Here is a 7,788-nt window from a genome sequence, read left to right as displayed (position 1 = left end):
CCAATTTTCTTTTGGGAAAGGGAATATATGGCAGGAAACCCTTAAGCAGAGCGACTTATCTCTCAGAGAGGGTCATTCTCTGTGCGATGCTGTTCAGCTCGACAACCTTCAGGGCTAGCTAAGCCAAGCACTCCACCCTGTGCAATGGACCACAGTCCTAGGGGTGCAGGAGCTGGTTGGCTTAAACCTTACTGCTTTAACATAGATAACCACACATCAGTAGAGGCCCCCTGTTTCAGGGCAGCCAGCGCTTGTGCAATAACCACTTTGTCCCTACAATTTTAGGATTTGAGTCAGCAGACCATCCATAGGAAAAACACTAATCCATAGCATAGGACTGTTCCAAAACATTTCCACCCCCACCCACTCTTTGAAGTAGGGGATGAAGGACACGATCCAGGACTGGAATTCTTCGGCCAAGCTTATGTCCACTCGCGTGGAGTTGATTGTCACGATGGACCATCTCAAGGAGGACAGCAAATCATCAAAATTCTCCTGCAAGATACAAAGACAATTCTCGGGACAAGTTAGCCACTTTTATAAAGTTCTCATATGGTACACTGGTCACACAAAAGGCTGGAGTTTTCCATTCATAGCCCAATTGGGCAAGCTGCCATAAGCTATCCACCTGTTCTTTATTTTACCTCTAATAGATGTATCTATGGTAGCCTGTTGATCCAGGGCTGTAGCCACTGTGGTAGATAACTGATTGAGGGTCTTTGTTTTTTATGATATAGGCCGTGCTGTCCCAGTGGCGCCTAGGAAAAACCCAGGCCCTGTTTGCTGATATTAGGTTTAGGATTTATTGGCTCCCGTATTCCTTGCCAGTAAGGTGGCCTCGGGCTCCAGAGCCCGCCCGCCATCCAAGGGCTGTGTGCGGCCCTGGACCTGCTCGCTGCGCGGCTCCCCGTGTCCCGCTGTGCGGCTCCACCCCCAGGCGCCCCTGCCTTCCCCGCGGGGCTAGCCTAGTTCTCTGAGGCTGTGTTGGTGGCGGAGTGTGGCGGGAGCCGACACTCAGACCGAGGCGGCACAGGCAGCAACATCTCAAGGTCCGCGCCAGAGCCGCTGCGGCTCAAGGGGCCAATGGGAGAGGCGGCGAACAGGGCCGCTTTCCTACTAGCCAACTCTCAACACCTGTGCCACAGCAAAAGCAGCTGTAAACAAACTCTCACAGACCCAGCCAACGACCCAATCACTTTAAAAATCTAAGGGCTTTTTGCATCTACCTCCCTGTGGATCCTGAAACATTAGATTTAAAACCAAATAGTTGTAAGCTGCCATGTGGTCACTGGGGAATTGAACTCACGACCCTTGGAAGAGCAGGCAGCATTCTTAACCCCTATGCTATCTCTTCAGTTCCTTATTCAGATGGAAAATCTCTCGGGCTAGTAGCCAGCATTGTTTGCCCCGCCCGTTGCCCCAGGCTATAGGTCCGCCTTTATTACCTAGGATCAGCACAGCTTAGCTCAGCCAAGCGGAACAGAAGCCACTCCAGCTTCAGAGCCCCTCACAGTTTTAGGCACATTGCAAGCCTTCTGGCCTGGCAGCTTGTGGCACCGTTCTCGTTCTTGGTACTGCTGTGATACCCTCCAGGCCAGGCACCAACTGAGCCTGCGCAATATGCCTCCCACCATAGCCACAGAGCAAAGCTCCGCTCCAGCCACCCTCCAGCCCCAGCTGCACCCACTCCGAGCCCAAACCGGTGCACGGAGCAAAGCTGAACTCAGAGAAGCAGGCTTGCAGATCTGTAATCACTGAAAGGACCTCATTTAATCTTTTAGGGAATTTGGGCGTCGTTTAGTCTCTTTGGCTGCTTCCTGCTGTTATTGGGCCGTTGCATTCTTAGGGGTAAACACTATAGCATTTCAGGAGGTCTCGGTGATTCAAACCACACAAATCTCAAGTACACCCTTAGGCTCTCATTTTCTGTGGAGATGAAAACAGAACCTCCCTCCCAAAACACCACATCCTCAGCAGTCTCCAAGTTCAAATATCCCTCTCCCATCCAGTACACAAAAGACAACATGAACAACACAACATAAAGCTTTTGACCCTGCAAATCAGCCTTCTCCCCCATCTCCACTCTCCCAAAATCACCGGGAGGTCCTTTTTAACTTATTTTTTTTTCTGTCTCCCCCATTCTTTACCGGAGGGTCCTTTTTAACTTATTTTCTTTTCTGTCTCCCCCATTCTTTACCGGGGGGTCCTTTTTAACTTATCTGGGTGCGCGCACAACCTCCCACTGCTGCTCAGTTTCTGATATGCTCTCTGGACTTTAGAGCGTACCTCTCTAAGCATGCATGCCTACAGTTCTGAATCCTCCTTGTGTCCAAGGGGTCTCCGGTGGTGCAAAGTTCTTCTTTTTCCCGGGTATCAGCACCAGATGTCCCGCGCTACCGTCTCGCCAGCAAGAACCACGCGGGACACATAGGATCCTTCTGCAGAATAGCTTTATGTCTCTTGGGAGCAGAGCATAAGCCAACACGGCCGTGGGGACCCAGATAAGATGGAACCCATCCCTTATAAAGGAAACAGACCCTGCCCTGGACGTGTCATTCCCGGATTGGCTGACTGCTCCCAGTCCCAGGTGAAACCTCGGGAGTAGGCAGGGACGCAGCGGTAGAGAGTTACAAAGCACGTGCGCTGAGATTAAAGGCGTGTGCCGCCACACCTTGGGGTCACAGAGGTCAATCTCTACCTTTGTTCCTAGAAGCAATGGAGAATGTGGTCCGGCCCTCCACAGATGTCCCTGGCTTGGAGTTGGTCCTGCAAAGGCCTCGGGCTCTGACCTATTCTGTGGGAGTTCTCAGGCTTGGGTACGCCCAGACCCACAGAGGACCTGGCACAGACTTACTCCCTCAGAGGTCTCAGACTCACACTGGGGCCTGCAGGTGTTTCTGATTCCTGCCTATTCCATTTGATGTCCCAGACCAACGGGCACACCCCCAGAAGTCCTGGCTTAGGCCTACTCCCTCTGCAGTCCCAAACGCATGCCTGGACATGTAGAGATCTCTGGTTCCTTCCTACTCCCTTGGAGGTCCCAAATTCATGCCCAGACCTGCAGAGTTTCTGGCTCAGGCCTAGTTCCTCAGAGGTCCTAGACTCATGCCCAGACCCACGGGAGTCCTGCCTTAGGTCTACTCCCTTGAAGGTTCCATATTCACATCTAGACCCTCAGCAGTCTCTGTCTCACTCAGTTGCTCCCTTGTACCTGTTCCTGTGGAGTTCACTGTCTAAGGTCTGCTCTGGCCCAGGTCGCTGGCTCCAGTCCTGGTCCGCCAATGTCCCTGGATTGGTTCTGCTCCTGCTTCTCTGGAGCTCATTTTCTCAGGCCCACTCTAGCCTAAGTAGCTGGTTCAGTTCCACTCCTGTGGATTTTTTTTTTGTCTCAGGACTGCTCCAGCCCAAGGTGGAGTTCCTTGCCTCTTTATGTGGGCATTTAATGATATATACTTTCCTGTTAGCACCGCTTTTATTGTGTTCCATAGGATTGGGTACATTGTGCCTCCAATTTCTTTGAATTCTAGAAAGTCTTTAATTTCTATATTTCTTCCTTGACCCAGGGTGGTTTAGTATTTCAATGTTTAATTTCCATGAGTTTATAGACTTTCTCCAAATATTGTCGTTATTAAAGTCTAACTTTAAACCATGGTGATCTGATAGGATTCAGGGTGTTATTCCATTATTTTTATCAGTTGAGGGGTTTTTTTTGTGACCAAGTTTGTGGTCAGTTTTAGAGAAGGTTCCATGAGGTGTGAGAAGAAGGTATATTCTTTCCTGTTTGGGTGGAATGTTCTATAGATATCTGTTAAGTCCATTTGATTCATGACATCTGTTAGTTCTCTTATTTCTCTGTTAAGTTTCTGTCTGGTGGACATATCCATTGGTGAGAGTGGAGTGTTGAAGTTTCCTATTATAGTGTGTGGGGTTTGGTGTGCGATTTAAGTTTTAGTAATCTTTCTTTTACATATGTGGGTGCTCTTGTATTAGGGATATAGATATTCAGGATTGAGACTTCATCTTGATGGATTGTTCCTGTTGAGTATAAAGTGTCTTCCATATCTTCTGGTTGATTTTAGTTTGAAATCAATTTTGTTAGATATTAGGATAGGTACACCTGCTTGTTTCTTTTGTCCGTTTGATTGGAAAACCTTTTCCCAACCCTTTACTCTGAGGTAGTATCTGTCTTTGAGGTTGGGGTGTGTTTCTTCTATACATAAGAAGGATGGATCCTGCTTTCACATCCATTCTCTTAGCCTGTGTCTTTTTATAGGTGAATTGAGTCCATTGATATTAAGAGATATTAATGACCAGTATTGGTAATTCCTGTTATTTTTGATGATAGTGTTTATTTCCCTTCTTTTGGGTTTGCTGGTGTGAGGTTATCTGTTTTCTGTGGTGTTTTTTGGGGGGGAGGGTGCAGTTAACTTCCTTGTGTTGAAGTTTTTTTTTTTTTCCTAGTACTTTCTGTAGGATTGGGTTTATGGATAGGTATTTTTTTAAAACCTGATTTTGTCATGTTTTTTCCATTGATGCTGATTGAAAGCTTTGGTGGGTATAGTAGTCTGGGCTTGCATCTGTGGTCTCTTAGTGTCTGCAGCACATCTGTTCCATTGAGATGTCGGGTGTAATGCTGATACGTCTGCCTTTATATGTTACTTGACCCTTTTCCTTTGCTGCTCTTAAGGTTCTTTCTTTATTCTATATGTTTTGCATTTTGTTTATTATATGGTAAAGGATTTTTTTTGGTCCAGTCTATTTGGTGTTCTGTAAGCTTCTAGTACTTTCATAGGGATATTCTTCTTTATATTGGGAAATTTTCTTCTATAATTTTGTTGAATATATTTTCTGTGCCTTTGAGCCAGTCTTCTTCTTCTTCTTCTTCTTCTTCTTCTTCTTCTTCTTCTTCTTCTTCTTCTTCTTCTTCTTCTTCTTCCTCTTCCTCTTCCTCTTCCTCTTCCTCTTCCTCCTCCTCCCTTCCTCCTCCTCCTCCTCCCTTCCTCCTCCTCATTCTTCTTTCCCTATTATTCTTAGGTTTGATCTTTTTATGTTGTCCCAGGTTTCTTGGAGATTTTGTATAAGGAATTTGTTGGCTTTAGTGTTTTCTTTGACTGATGAATCTATTTCCTCTATAGTATCTTCAACACCTGAGATTCTTTCTTCTATCTGTTGTATTCTCTTGGTCATGCTTTCATCTATAGTTCCCATTCATTTACCCAGACATTCCATTTCCATAATTCCCTTGGTTTGTGTTTTCTTTATTGCCTTTATTTCAATCTTCAAGTCTTGAGTTGTCTGAATTGTTTTTGCTTCACCTGTTTGTTTTTGGGGGGGTTCTTTAAGGGATTTATGTATTTCTTCCAACTTTTTGTTCATCTTTTCCTACATTTCTGTAAGGGAATTTTTATTTTATCTTTAAAGGTTTCCATCTTCCTCATAAAGTTACATTTAAAATAATTTTCTTCTTCTTCTGGTTTAGGATGATCAAGTCTTCCTGTTGTATTACCACTGGGTTCTGGTGTTACCATGTTGAATTTTTGGTTGAATGAATTCTTGCATTGGCACCTACCCATCACTTTCTCCAGCTGATGTTTGTAGTGTCTTTGCCTCTTAGTCCAAAGACAGCAGTAGCTGTCTGTGACTTTTGGAATTGTTCTTGGTCTGCTCTGTATTGTTGTAGGTGTCTCAGGGAGCCACTGAGATCTTTCTTACCCCACTCTCTTCATCCACTCTCTTGATCAGCTCTCTTGGTTTGCTATATTGGTCCACTTTGTGCAGCCATTACTTGTGTTTCAGAGTTCCTCTCTTCGTCCTGCCTGTGTAGACACAGCCTGTGCTTCAGAGTTCCTCTGAGGTCCCAGGGGATAGGAGGGTTTGGGGGTAGAGTTGGACTTATAGCTTACAGGATCCAATTGATGGGGTGGGAGTGTTGGAACATTCTACCTACAGGAAGCTTGCCTGTTGGCTGACTAGAGAAGCTGCAGCAGGTTGGGGGAGGGGCCTGGGGTTTTGCCCCGGTATGGAGCGTCTAGAGAGTAGGGTGCATCATTGGGTGGGTGGTCACTCACCTCTTGGTCCTCTCTGTGTAGTTGTAGCCTGTGTTTCAGAGTTCCTCTGAGGTTGCTGGGCATAGGAGGGTTTGTGGGACTTATAGCTTACAGGTTTTGATCGATGGGGTGGTGGTCAGAGTATTTCTCTCTTATGTACTTTCCTATTAATGCTTATCATGTATAGTGTTTGGATTGTTTATCTTCATTAAACATTAATTTAAAAATTTAATTTAAAAATAAATATTTATTTCATTTTGAGAACCATTTATATATTCTAGTTATAAATTTTAATCAAATACTGCAAATATTTCTTCCAGGTCAATGACTTGCCTTTCCATTTTCTAAAGAGTCATTTGAAGACCAAATAATTTTCATTATATATATATAGGTGTGTGTGTGTGTGTTTATGTGTACATGCATGTGTATGTTCATTCATGTGGAAGTCAGCAAACCACCTCAGGTATCATTCCTCAGATGCCATCCACCAGGTCTTGCAATGGCCTGGAGTTCATGAATTAGGCTAGGCTGGCTGATCAATGAGCCATGAAGACCTGTCTGTGTCTATATTTCCAGTATCTTACGTTCTAGTGATTGAACTCAGGTCCTCGTGCTTTCAAGACAAACATTTTACCAACTAAGCCAGTTCCTCAACCTTTCAATTTTGATTAAGTTATACTTGTTAGTTTTTATAACTGTTTAGTATATTTCCTTTATTTGCATTTCTGTTTTTTCACTGGAAATGTAGTTTAGTGCTAGATTGTTTGCCTAGTACATATGAGGCCTGGATTTGATTTCCAGCACCACTCTCTCTCTTTCTCCTCTCTCTCTCTCTCTCTCTCTCACTCCCTCCATTTTTCAGACAGAGTATCATGTATTCCAGGCTGGCCTTAAATTCACTGTATAGCTGTGACTGACCTTAAATTCCAGATCCTCATGCTTCCATTTTTCAAGTGCTGGGGTTGTAGGCATGCCCCAAGATGTCAAGCTTTCTACTTAGGTTCATTTAGAAGTTTTGATTTTAGCTCTTATCTCTTATCCAATTTCTGTATATCGTGTGAAGTAAAAGTCAAGATTCATTTATTTGCATAAGCATTCTCAATTCTTTCAGCATAATTTTTGTTGTGGTTTTGTTTTTGTTTTTGAGACAAGGTCTCTATGTAGCCCTGGATGTCCTGAAATTCTCTATTTAGACCAGTCTGGCCTCAAACTCATAAAGATCCAACTGTCTCTGCCTCTTGTATTCTGGAATTAAAGGCATGTACCAGTACATCCAACTTTCAGTCCCATTTATTAAAAATATCCTTAGACAAAACAAGTATCAGCAAAGAAAATGTGGGCAATAGTAGAGTAAATTTCTGGCTGGAATTATTGATTTTGCGTCTTGAATGTTGTCTTACTAGGGTTTCTATTATTGTGATGAGACACCATTACCATGATAACTCTTATAAAGGAAAACATTTAATTGGTCCTGGCTTATACAGGTTTAGAGGCTTAGTCCATTGTCATCATGGCAGGAAGAATGGAGGCATACAGGCAGGAATGTTGCTGGAGAAGGAGCTGAGAGCTCTCCATCTGGATCATAGGCAGGCAGCAGGAAGAGAAAGAGTCATTGGGCCTGGCTTGGGGATTTGAAACCCCAAAGCCCACCCCCAGTGACACACTTCCTCCAACAAAGCCATGCCTCCTAATGCCACTCCCTAAGCAATCAAATACGAATCTTTGGGGGCCATGCTTATTC

This window comes from Myodes glareolus, chromosome X (assembly GCF_982192425.1).
Source record: "Myodes glareolus chromosome X, mMyoGla1.1, whole genome shotgun sequence".
Lineage (NCBI taxonomy): Eukaryota > Metazoa > Chordata > Mammalia > Rodentia > Cricetidae > Myodes > Myodes glareolus.
The sequence above is the reverse complement of the archived record's forward strand: the minus strand, read 5'-3'. Positions refer to the sequence as shown.